The sequence below is a fragment of the Amblyomma mixtum genome, chromosome 3, assembly GCF_055824585.1.
Source record: "Amblyomma mixtum isolate Tamu chromosome 3, ASM5582458v1, whole genome shotgun sequence".
Taxonomy (NCBI): domain Eukaryota; kingdom Metazoa; phylum Arthropoda; class Arachnida; order Ixodida; family Ixodidae; genus Amblyomma; species Amblyomma mixtum.
This window is the reverse complement of record NC_143014.1, coordinates 301225815-301238069: the sequence shown is the minus strand read 5'-3', so window position 1 is coordinate 301238069 and position 12255 is coordinate 301225815. Positions and strand designations below refer to the sequence as shown.

The 12255-nt window shown below is 49.5% G+C and overlaps 1 pseudogene; it reads left to right on the top strand.

The window, feature by feature from the left end:
- Positions 1-9209: 9209 nt before the first annotated feature.
- On the top strand, positions 9210-10659 carry LOC149355390 (uncharacterized; annotated as a pseudogene).
- The last annotated feature ends 1596 nt before the right edge of the window (positions 10660-12255 follow it).

Sequence of the window (12255 nt, the reverse complement as noted above, 5' to 3'; positions counted from 1 at the left end):
CCTGAGCGCTGCTTGGGATGGTGTACAAATATCACAAGAAAAGACAAAATCGCCTTGTTATCAGAACTGCCAGCTATACTCGAGCAGCGACAAAGCATGCCTGCTTATGTTGGGAGCTTTCGGCAACGGCACCGCTCGCGGGCGCTCCGGGCGACGAGCTCTGCTGCTGCCTGGCTGCCGTGGTCGTCGCTAGGCCTATAGCCTGTTTCGCAAGCGGCCGGCGCTTCGGAAGTCGCCTGCGCTATAATAAAAGGAATACTTTTCACAAATAGCTTTAGTGTAAACAGCATCATCTCACAATAAAATATTGTGTTGTGTTGTGTTGGGTTTAGTGGCGCATAAGCATCTAAGGCTATCATGCGCCAAGCTCAAGGTGTATGAAAATTGATTTCTGTAGCATTTTACTAAAAAGCGAAAAAAATCGATGGTGTAAAGAGCCTAAAAATTGATTTGCTGCTACACTGTATTGCTGGAATAAAAATTTTGGAAATGTGAGAATTAAACCTTTAAAAGAAGGTCGAGTAACCTCAGTGGCAATCCTTGGCTGGGCAAGGATCCCGAGGCTCCCAACCATTCAAGTAAAAACCTCAGCATTCTTCTCGGGAATGAGAAGACGACTGAGGTGTACAAAAAGTGGAGCAAAGCTCTGAGCTAGAAATTAGTCTGTCGAGAAAACCTGCTTCTCTTAAAAAGCTAAAAACACACGATATGTTAACAATTGCATTGTCGCTTAAAATCAGTGCAGGGTGAAAAGGAATGCGTTCATTGTAAAATTGAGTGAAGTACTTTTTTCTTATTTTTTCAAGTTTCACACGAGAATAAAATGTGATTAATTGTAAGTTCGTCTCCACATTTTTCGCACACTGGTTTTTCTTGTTTTGCAAGCAGGAAGCTGTGTGTAATGTGTGTGTCCGATTCGCAGACGGCATAAAATCACATCGATAAAACGCTCCTGATGCCCGCAGGTCTTCCACTCACCAAGGACAGGCTTTACTAAATGTAGCTCGTTGTTAAGTTCGTTGTCCCAAGAGGCCTGCCATTTTCCGTGTTGTGTTGTGTTGGGTTTTATGGCACATAGGCAGCTAAGGCCATCATGCGCCAAGCTCAAGGTATAGAATGAGTTTTCTGTATAATTTTCAAAAATGTTAAAAATCATCGCTGGTGTAGATGGCCTAATAATACTGTACTACCTAGTAATAATGGAAGAAACGAAATTTAGACATGGCTAATGTTAAAAACATCAAGAAGGTCAGGTAGTCTCAGCGCCTATCCTTGCCTGGGCAAGGATCCCGAGGCTCCGAACCAGACAAATAAAAACCTCAGCCTTCTTCTCATGAATGAGAAAGTAGCTGAAGTGTATCACCTAATAAAGTGAACTAGCGGATCGAAATTTACAGTTTTTCAAGCACGCCTGCTTCTTTTAAAAAGCTAAAAAGAGAAGGTATGTTAACAATGGCATTATAATCTAAAAGCAGTGCTGGGTGAAAAGGAATGCATTCATTATAAAATTCAGTGAAATATTTTTTTCTTAGTTTTTCCAGTTTCGCACAAGAGAATAAAATGTGGTTAACGGTAAGTTCACCTCCGCATTCTTCGCAAACAGGTTTGTTTTGTTTTGTTAGCAGGAAGTTATGTGTAAGGTGAGTGTGGCCTATTCGGAGACGGCAGAGAATCCCTTCCTTGAAGCGTTCCTGGTGGTCACACGACCTCCATTCCCCTAAAACCGGCTTTACTAAGTGTAGTTTATTATTGACTTCACTGTTCCAAGCCGACTGCCATTTCTTCCTTAATTTCCGTTGTACTAATTTCATGCAATCGTTAAAAGGTATGTTTACTTTTTTTGTTTCCATCCTACGAGCTTGAGCAGCGCACAAGTCTGCTTTCTCGTTCCCTTTTATTCCGATATGACTCGGGACCCAGCAGAGTTTTATATTTTGTCTTTTAGCTGCGGCTGTTACTATGCTGTGTATAATGTCACCAAGAATAGGAGTGGTAGCGTTTCTAGCGTGGAGAGCTGTAAGCACACTTAAGGAATCTGTGTAGATTATACTGTTTGTGAGGTGCTCCTTTAATATTTTGTCGATGGCCAGCCAGACTGCGTAACATTCTGCAGTGAAGATGGATGCGCAATTTGGAAGTCTTACTGTTTTCTCCGAATTACCTCGCACCACTGCACTTCCTACGTAAAAATCTGTTTTTGAGCCATCTGTATAAAAATCTGTGAACTTACTGTATTTTTGCTCGAGTGCAAGAAATTCTTGTTGTATATGTTGTCGTGGAGTTTGTTTTTTATGAAATTGAGTAAGGGTGAAATCACAGATTTTAGGAAAATTGTACCATGGAGGCAGTGGGTCTTGTCTTCGAGCAATGTCGGGTAATGCATCTTGTAGGCCGAGGTTTTGGCACATCTCTTCAAAACGCAGGAGGAGTGGTCTGATAGCTAGTGGTTTGCTATTAAACAGTGTTCTCGATGGGCAATTTGTAACAATAGGGTAACAGATATGTTTTGGTAGGGAACGGATTTTTAGAACGTATGAGCATGTAAGTATGCTTCTTCTATCTGTAAGAGATGGTTCATTTGTTTCAACGTAAAGACTATTTATGGGTGATGTCCTGTAAGCGCCAGTTGCAAGACGTAAACCTAAATTGTGCACTGGGTCCAGTCGTTTCAGGTACGATGGCCTTGCTGAACCATATACTATACTACCATAGTCTAATGAGGATCGTACCACAGAGCGATAAATTTTTAGAAGGCCTGCCCTGTCAGAACCCCAGTGTTTATGTGAAAGGACTTTGAGTATGTTCAGTGATCGGGAAGTTTTCTTTTTTAACGTGTTAGCGTGTTAACGTGTTTTAATGTTAACGTGTTTAATGAGGCAGGAAAGTGAGTTTTCTGTCAAATGTTATGCCTAGAAATTTATGTTCATTTTCTACTGGTAAATCTATTTCGTTAAGGTGTAGGGTGGGGTCTGCCTGTAAGCCTCGTTTGAGTGAAAACAGAATGGCCACTGTTTTCTGTGGGGAAAATCGGAAACCATTTTTGTCTGCCCATGTTGTCAGTTTATTTATTGTTAGTTGTATTTGTCTTTCACATGTTGATATGTTCGAGGATGTGTAAGCTATCTGGAGGTCATCTACATAAAGTGAATACATAACAGACCTTGGTATTATTTTGTTAAGAGAATTCATTTTTACAATAAAAAGAGTTGTGCTTAAAATACATCCTTGAGGCACTCCATTTTCCTGAATAAAATCCCTCGAAAGGGTTGAGCCTAGACGGACATTAAATGAGCGGTTAGATAAAAAGTCTTTAATGGAGTTCAGCATTCTGCCACGGATGCCAAGTTCAGCTAAGTCCTGAAGAATTCCGAACCTCCAGGTTGTATCATATGCTTTTTCTAAATCAAAAAAGACGCTAAGACAGTGTTGTTTGTGTATAAAAGCTTGTCTGACTGTATTTTCGAGACGGACTAGGTGATCTGTAGTTGAGCATCCCTTTTTAAAACCACACTGGTGGATATCAAGAAGTTCACAGGATTGAAGAACAAAGGTTAGTCGTATATTTAGGACACTTTCGAAGGATTTGGCGAGGCAACTGGTCAGGGCTATGGGTCTATAACTGCTAGGAGAGGTTGGGGGTTTACTAGGTTTAAGAAGCGGCACAATAATAGCTTTTTTCCAGGCCTCAGGTATTTTTCCCGATATCCAAACTGTGTTAAAGAACTTTAAAAGTGCTTCTACGGCAGGTTGAGAGAGATGGGCCAGCATTTCGTAGTGGATTTGGTCGGATCCTGGAGCGGTTTTTTTACCAGCAGACAGTACTGTATTTATTTCTTGGAGGGTAATCACACTGTTATATTTTTGGTTTGCCCCTCCACTAGTTGGAAGCCTTTGTTTTTTGGCTGTGTTTTTGTATTTTAAAAAAGACTGTGCGTAGTGTGATGAACTTGAAACTGCTGCGAAATGTTCCCCCAATATGTCTGCCTGTTCCCCTATGCTTGTTTGTGTGCCAGGTGTTGTCAATAAAGGAATTGTGAATGGTGAAAAGTTACCATTTAATTTTCGCACATGTTCCCACATTTTTTTTGATGTGATGTGACTGTTTATAGAAGAGACGTACGTTTGCCATGATTTTTTCTCGGCACTACGACGGACGTACCGAGCTTTAGCTCTTGCTTTTTTAAAATTTATGAGATTATCATGTGTCGGATACCTGCGAAATTTACCCCAAGCTCTGTTTTGTAGTTTTTTTTGATTCCTTGCACTCTTTTGTCCACCATATTTTATGATTTTGTTGCACCACTCCTGACGACTGTGGAATAGCTGTGAGGGCGGCAGATATGATACAATTAGTGAACTTTTCATTTATCTGGTCGATGGAGAGATTATCTAAAAGTATATTTTCTAAATTTGCCTTTGCTCTAAAAAGTGACCAGTCGGCAAGATGAAGCTTCCAGCGCCGTGGGCTTGTGGGGATTATTTCCGGTGGGGATGTTAAAGTGATTACTATAGGGAGGTGGTCACTGCCATATGGGTTATCAATGATATCCCATTTAAAATCATTAAAAACAGAAGGTGAGCTAAATGACAAATCTAAAAAGGACATTTTTCCCGAGGTAGGGGAGCAGTAGGTGGCTTTTCCTGTATTTAAAAGACATACAGTGTTTGTGATGATAAAATCTTCTATTATTTGACCTCTAGAGTCACAGCGCTCGCTTCCCCAAAAAGGGGAGTGAGCGTTGAAGTCCCCAACTACTAGATACGGTTCTGGAAGTTCATTGATAAGTTCTTGTAAATCGTGGACTGTTAATGTAAAATGTGGAGGAATATATACAGAACAGATAGAAATTGTTTTATGGCTGACGACACTGACCGCGACGGCTTCAAGTTTTGTTTTGAGTGTGACTTCTCGAGCAGGGACGCCGCTTTGCACGACGATCGCAACGCCTCCAGATAGTCTATTTGCCTGCTCACGATCGCGTCTAAAAGTTTTATAATGTTTCAGGATATTTGTATGTTGTGGACCTAGATTTGTTTCTTGAAGACATAAGACTACGGGCGAGATTGACCCTAGGATATCTTTTATGTCATTGTAGTTCCTCAACATTCCACTACAGTTCCACTGAACTAGGAAAGCCATATTTATGTTTGGGATAGGAACGATTGAGAGTTTACTTATGTTCTGGGGCCGTTATGGTGGCCCTGCCTTTTTTCCGCTCAAGAGAGCTGTTCCGCCGCTGTAAAGCAGGCGGGCTGGGAGTTTGGTCCATCACCTCGCAAGAGGTGCTGGACGACCGCGGAGATTCCGCAGGTGTGTGGGTGTCGGGCCTCCCCCGACGGGGGGAAGTCCTGCGGGGTGTTGACCCGTGGGCCGGCACTCCCTGGCTTGTAGTTGGCAGAGCAGCTTTCGCTGTCTCTGCCTGGGGCGTGGATGGCACTGCCACAGGCGCGGTGGAAGTGGCCGCGGCAGGTGCCGGAGTGCTGTGTGGTGCTACGCCCCCGCGCACCACATCAGCGAAGTTTGGTTTCGCTGTGAAGGAGAATGTGTTGTTAAGTGCAAAACGCCTTCTGGCTTCTTTGAATGAAATGTTTTCTTTGGTCTTAATGGTGATGATTTCTTTTTCCTTTTTCCAGGACGGACACGCCCTGGAGTACGCAGCGTGGTCGCCTTCGCAGTTTGCGCAGCGTAGTGCTGCGTCGCATTCCTCAGACTGGTGGTCCTTTGATGCGCATTTCGCGCAGGTTTTGCGGCCGCGGCAGCTTTGTGAGCCATGGCCAAACTTCTGGCAATTGAAACAGCGACGGGGATTGGGTATGTAGTGTCTTACGTTGACTTTCAGGTATCCTACTTCGATTGTTTCGGGCAAGCTGCTGGTGTTAAATGTGAGGACCATGTGTTTGGTGTCTATTTCCTTGTTATCCTTGCGGATTTTGATCCTGTGGACGTCTATTACATTTTGTTCGGATAGTCCTTGAAGCATTTCAGTTTCTGTTAGGTGGATAAAGTCAGCTTCTGAGATAACGCCTTTGACTGAGTTGAGGGATCGGTGGGGAGTCACGGAGACAGAGATGTCCCCTATGGAATCGATGTTTGCAAGTTTCGAGCACTGGATGCTCTCGCGTAGTTCGAGGAGTAGGTCGCCGCTTGACATTTTGGATACCTTGTAGCCAGGCCCTAAGGTATCTGTTAGGCATTTGGTAACAAGAAATGGGGATATGATTGGGGCTTGCTTTTGTTCACAGTTACTGTGTATAACATGAAACTTAGTGAATGTCGGTTTCTTTTTCGAAAAAAAGTCTGCTGCTTCGTTCCGCACTCTTTTCAGAGAGCGATCAAGTTTGGAAAGGGGGGGAGCCATAAAAAAATTTGGTTTTTCGGTCATGGTGCCAGCCACCCACCATGGAGTCCAACAAGGGGACGCGACAGGAACTTGAAAGTAAGTCCTGCCCACGCCAGCTGTACACCTTAACTATAACCTAATATGACTCAACTCAGGGTAGTTGGTCACACGCGGTTAACCCTCGCCGCCAGGAAAAAGAGGAAAAAACAAAGAAGGGAGGAGGATACAGGAAAGTTGTAAGAAAGGAGATAGGAAAGTGAAAGATGAGAGGAGAACAGGAAAAGGCGACTGCCGATTTCCCCCAGTCGGGTCAGGCCGGAGGTGCCGTCTACAGGAAGCTGGGGCCAAAGTGGTGTGTTGCCTCCGCCGAGGGGCCTTAAGGGTCCAAACGCTCGGCATCGGCTCAACCACCAGGATCCCCTTTTCCCCGGACACGGCGATGCCACGCACGGCTAAGCGCGGATGCTCGGGTCCGTGGTGATGCATTGTTCACCATCATCCCCTTGCGGGGATGTCCCTGCGGATGCTCGGGTTAACCCCGTGGTGTCGCCACTCACCAACGTCTGCGTGCTGCAGACGCCTCCCTGCGGGGACACAATAAAATAGTATGGTCAATCTCCTCGACGTCTTCGGCAGTGGAGCTAGCGGGCGCCAGGCGAGCCGGACCGCAACGTCGGGCCAGTGGCAGCTGCGAGGCGGTTCTGGCAAGAAAATTGCTCATATCACCGTTGTTACCTCTACCAGCAGCTCAGTATTGGCCAGCGATCCTCAAAAATGACACTTTTTTCACATTTCTTGTACCATGGTTTATTATTTACGTCAAGAACACTCCTTAGCTCGCTTTTATGACGTCGGCAGACGGTATCCAGGCTGGCCGACCGGCTGGCAGGCACGGCGTACTTCACGTCCGCACAAAACAGCCATGCTACCGGTAAGGATGCTTCCTAGATTTGAGATACGACAGCATGACTGTACTAAAAGTGGATCTTTCGGCAACGACACTGCCTGCGGCAACGCCGGGCGACGACCTGCGCGCTGGTCCCAGACTGCCCTAGTCGTCGCTAGGCCTAAGCTGGTTTCACATCCGACTCCGCAGCTGAGGGCGCTTCGGGACTGGCCAGCGCTCAGAAACGTGCTCCGCTCGGCACCCCTTTACTGTGAACTCGTCCCACAATAAAAGATATGTTCGATTTCCACGACGTCTTCAGCAACAGAGCTAGCAGACGGCAGGCGAACCGCACCAGGTAGCAGCAGCACAAAACCGGCTATGGGATGAAATTTGCTTGCATCGCAGTCATCACTTCTATCAGGAACTCTGTATTTGCCAACGATCGTCAGAAAAGATGCATTTTTTGATATTCATATATCCCAGGGTTTGCTATGAACGTGAACAAACAATACGGTCGCGTTCTTCGGATGCCGGTGGTCGGCACGAAGACTGGCGCAGGCCGCCCGGCTCCAAGGAGTGCGCCCTATTTCATCATGACGCTGCCGCTCTCCGAGCTCGCATTGGCTGCCGCTTCCCGTCGTTGCGTTTGTCGCGAGCGGCTCGCCGTTGACATCTAGCAGGCCGGACGCAGGCGACGAGCTGCAATCGGACGCTGCGACGCTGTTCGCAACGGCGCGCCGCAAACCGAGCGAGTGGCGGTTAGCAGCAAATGCGGCTCGCTGGTGCGTCGACTGCGCTCACGCGGCTGTGCCCCGCTCATCATACGTCACTGTATTTTGGTATGACGTCACTAAAACTTTAATTTGTTTACCCCCTTGTGACGTCAGCGTTGATGGCGCTAGCGATGGGTCTAGATCGTGAGAGTGAGCATTTAGGTAATCTTTGGAACCGAATTAAAATATTTTTTAAACGTTTGTTGCGTCCAACACCTGGCTGTGAGTGCCCTTGCATACATAGGAATCCCATAGCAGGCTTTTTATAGCTTCAAAATTTGGTGTCTCCACCCCTTTAACAGTATCATAGCACAATATTATTCTGGAAAAGAGAACTCTCCAAGGGGCTCCTGAAATGACTTGCGATACACCTCCTCAGCAACTAGCATCTGTTTGTAATGGAGCTGAAAAAGATAATCCCGAGGAGGCAGTTGTAAAGTGCACACCTTACCCTACTCGCACTGCCTTATTATTGTCATAGTATGTAATATCCACAGACCTCATATTATAGGCCTCTGAACTCCGTCTGCGCTGCATCACTGTGCTCAGCATCAAGTAGCCTGCTTGTAATGGTGCTGACGAAAATTCTCGAGCAGGCAGCTCAGACTGTACATCACAAACCTTCTGGCAGAGATCATATTGTGTTGCCATATAATATATTATCTGTCTTCCACTTATGAGTGTGTCATCATTCTGGCAGAGACTGATCTGTGGCACCATAACTGCCTTGCTGATGCACTCTGCTTAGCATCCTTATTGTAATGGAGGTGACGAAGAACATAACTGTCGAGAAGGCTACCAGTCACAACTGTAATGTCGCCAATGATAGCCTTTCAGTAATTACGAAGCGAATGATATTATATGAAGAGTAAGTCACATAACATCTTCGGAGGCCTTGTGTGCGTCCGGAGGCCGTGTGAGCGGACGCGCTTCACATGCGTTCCGCAAACTCTATCCTTTACGACCGGGTTAACTCATTCCAGCCGTCTGAAACTAGTATCGTCAGCCTCCGCTTCTCGTCAGGAACCTGCCGGTACCACCTTTTCTCGGTTTGGACTACGACATCAAGAGGCAAGTCCATATCTTTTCCTCACAGCGTTGCGCTAAGAGGCTAAGCCTCGCGACGCAGCAGCCACCGATACCGGACGCCGCTAGAGACGCAGCTTCGCGCTCGGACCACCGGCGCGTCGGTGCCTCGAAGGCGGCATGCAACCCATTGTAGTAGAGAGAGAAGACATATCACCCTCCGAACTGACCTCTACCAACGGCTGGCAATCAGCGCACGACAAGCGATGCTCAAGTCGCAACTCTTCTCGCACCATTACTCCGAATCTGCCTCAAGCCTCGGCCGGACGCCTGCCCCGGCCGCCCCAACTATCTTCGATACGCCACCCCAAGCTACCTATCGACGATCATAAGATCATCCTTCGTCCCCGTGGCGGCCTCAACCTTCAGACCGTGAATGGCGCTGTGCTTCGCGATGCCATTCTGCAAGCAGCTCGCCTCGGACCTCAAGAGGCAAAGCCTGACACAGTCATCATCAATACCCTCCAACACCTCATCCTCATCAACACACCCGACCCGCAGCGCCGACTCCGCTACGTCGCCATCAAGTACGTGCTTATCAAAGGAACATCCTACGACATATACTCCTACCAAGCAACCCCGGAGGACTGCGCCCGCGGCGTGGTCCATGGGGTCCCTCTCGATCATTCATACGAAGATATCAAGGACCGTCTCAGTCACGAGCGGAACCCTCCAATCCTCGACTTTAGACGGATGGGCTCGACAGAGTCCATCATTATTCTCTTCGAAAAAGACTGGGTGCCCAAGCACATCTATTACTCTTCTGTCCTCTACAGATGCTACCTGTTCAAAAAGAAGATTGAGCACTGCCTTAACTGCGGCGCACTCGGCCACCGCGCGGATGTATGCGCGGCTCCTAAACAACGCCGCTGCCCCGGCTGCGACCAAGTAGAACCCCCCGAGGACCACTCCTGCACGCCGCAATGCAAGATCTGAGGGCAAAGAACACCTGACGGCGGACAGAACGTGCAAAGCGCGCTTCCGCACTCCATACCTCGTCAAAAAGAGGTACTGGGATGCCAAGCGAGCCGCCAAGGCAAACGCCAGCCAGGCTTCCACCAGTCAGGCCCCATCCCAACACCGTAGCCGTTCCACGACCCGCAAGCCCCAGGCCCCGCGGCTCACCCCGGAGTCCTTCCCGGTGCTGCAGCCTGCGGCACCGAAAAAGCCGCTTAGCACTACCAAGCCCAAGGTCCGGTCCCGCTCCTGGACCGGAACCTGGCCACCACCACCTCCAGTCCCCCCGCGGCCACCTGCCCAAGCACCCGGCCGCTGCACCACCAATCAGGTGAGCTGGGCAGGCGTAGTCTCCCAGAACTCCGCTAACCCGCTATATGAAGAGCTGTTGCGTGTCCGCGCGCAGCTCGCCTCCCTCCAAACCAACAACCTCCGCCTCCAGGCCAGCTACGTGCTCACCAGCAGGCCCAAACTCCTACCCCAGGCACAGCGGCCCCGGCCGCTCCTACTCCAACTACTCCAACGCCACCTCTCCCTACTCTTCCACCGCCACCCCTGCCTACTCACGAACCACCAGCCAAGAAGCGGCCTGCAACTTCCCCTACCTCCTTGACCACAGCAATCCCGGCCGAGATAACCCCAGTCCTACCTCCCAAATTCGAAGAACTCATGGAAGCCAGAATTCAGGCTGCGGTCCAGACGGCCATCCAGGACTTCGCCAATGAATTCTCCAGGCTCACTACCCGTCTAGACGAATTCGCTCGCCAAATTGACGAAAGATTTAAGGAGCAAGAGGCTCGCTACGCGACAGCTTGTGCCGAACGCGGTGGTCGGCAGCGGGAGCGGTCGCACGCCACGTCGGCTCTGCCAATGATCGCTGCTATTTGCGATCCTCAACTTTTTTCACACACAAGCTTGGAATCATCGTTCCCGGCAAGCTAGGCGGCATCCTTGGATACCACATTGGCCTAGGTGCGCTCAATTTTGTTGAATTTTCACAGCCTTGAAGACCGCCACGCCTCTGCGGCGCTAAGCCTAACGGTGGCAAGGCCTGCACCGGCCGCGTTCGGGGATTCCCCGGCTATGGCGGTCCCAGGCCAAGTCACCGGCTACGATCCAACCTCCCTAAGGATCGTCAATATGGAAACCGTGCAACTTGAGGAGCCTGTTCCCAGCGAAGAGGAATATCTTCAAGATATGCTTCGCGTATGGCGCGGACGAAAGAAGACGAAGACCCCCAGGAACGCCAAAGCGAACGCCGGCGAGCAAAGGGTGGCGGGGTGCTCTGCGCATATGCAGGGTGAGAACGCGTCGCGCGCTGATGCGCAACAAGCCAAACAGCCCCGATGGAGGCCACAGTACACGCCCCGCATCGGCAAAGAAGAAATTATCGTGGTGCTCAAGCCACGCGACACCATCGACCTAAAGGCTACCTTATACCTTAGGTCCTGGCGAAGCCGGCGCTGCCATTCGCAGCATCCTCGGGGACGCGGCAAGTGTGTGACTTGCTGTGTGGCCCGTGTGGGACCAGAACCTTCTCGTATGCACTCTTCAATCTGTCGAAGCTGCGGAGAAGCTGCTCGGGGACATCATGCTGCCAGTAGGAGGCCGCAAGATACTGTTCCGGGGCCACCCCAAGCTTTCCGGCGACTTCTGCAAGGGCGTCGTTACAGTCTCTCCGGACGAGACGTCCGAAACCGTGAGGAAGAAACTGAGTGAGGATCCCAATGTGATATCTGTGCGGAAACTGGGTAAAACACAGACTGCTGTGATTACCTTTGTGGGGACAAGGGTGCCGCGGACCGTGCTCTATAGTTGCGAGCGTCTCCCCGTCCGCTTCTATAAGAAAACGATCCCTGCCTGCCCACGCTGTGGCACGGTGGGGCATCGGGCCGACGCCTGCCCACGGCCGCAGCCTGGGCGCTGTGAACGCTGCGGGGCTCAGGTTCCTGCTCCTCCTGACAGCGGCCCAGCAGAACATCAGTGCTCCCCGTGCTGCCTAATCTGCGGAGGCAGCCATCCAACCGGGGCGCCTGGCTGCGCGGGCAAGTACCGCAAGGTCATCAAGCCGGGAGCCCCACCCGCCCCAAAGCAGAAGCAGACGCCGGGACCCAAAAAGACCCAGACGCCCAAGGCCGGACCCAAGCAGGCTCCGGGACCCAAGCCCGAACCCAAGAAGGCCCAGCCCGGGCCGCCAAAATTTGTGAAG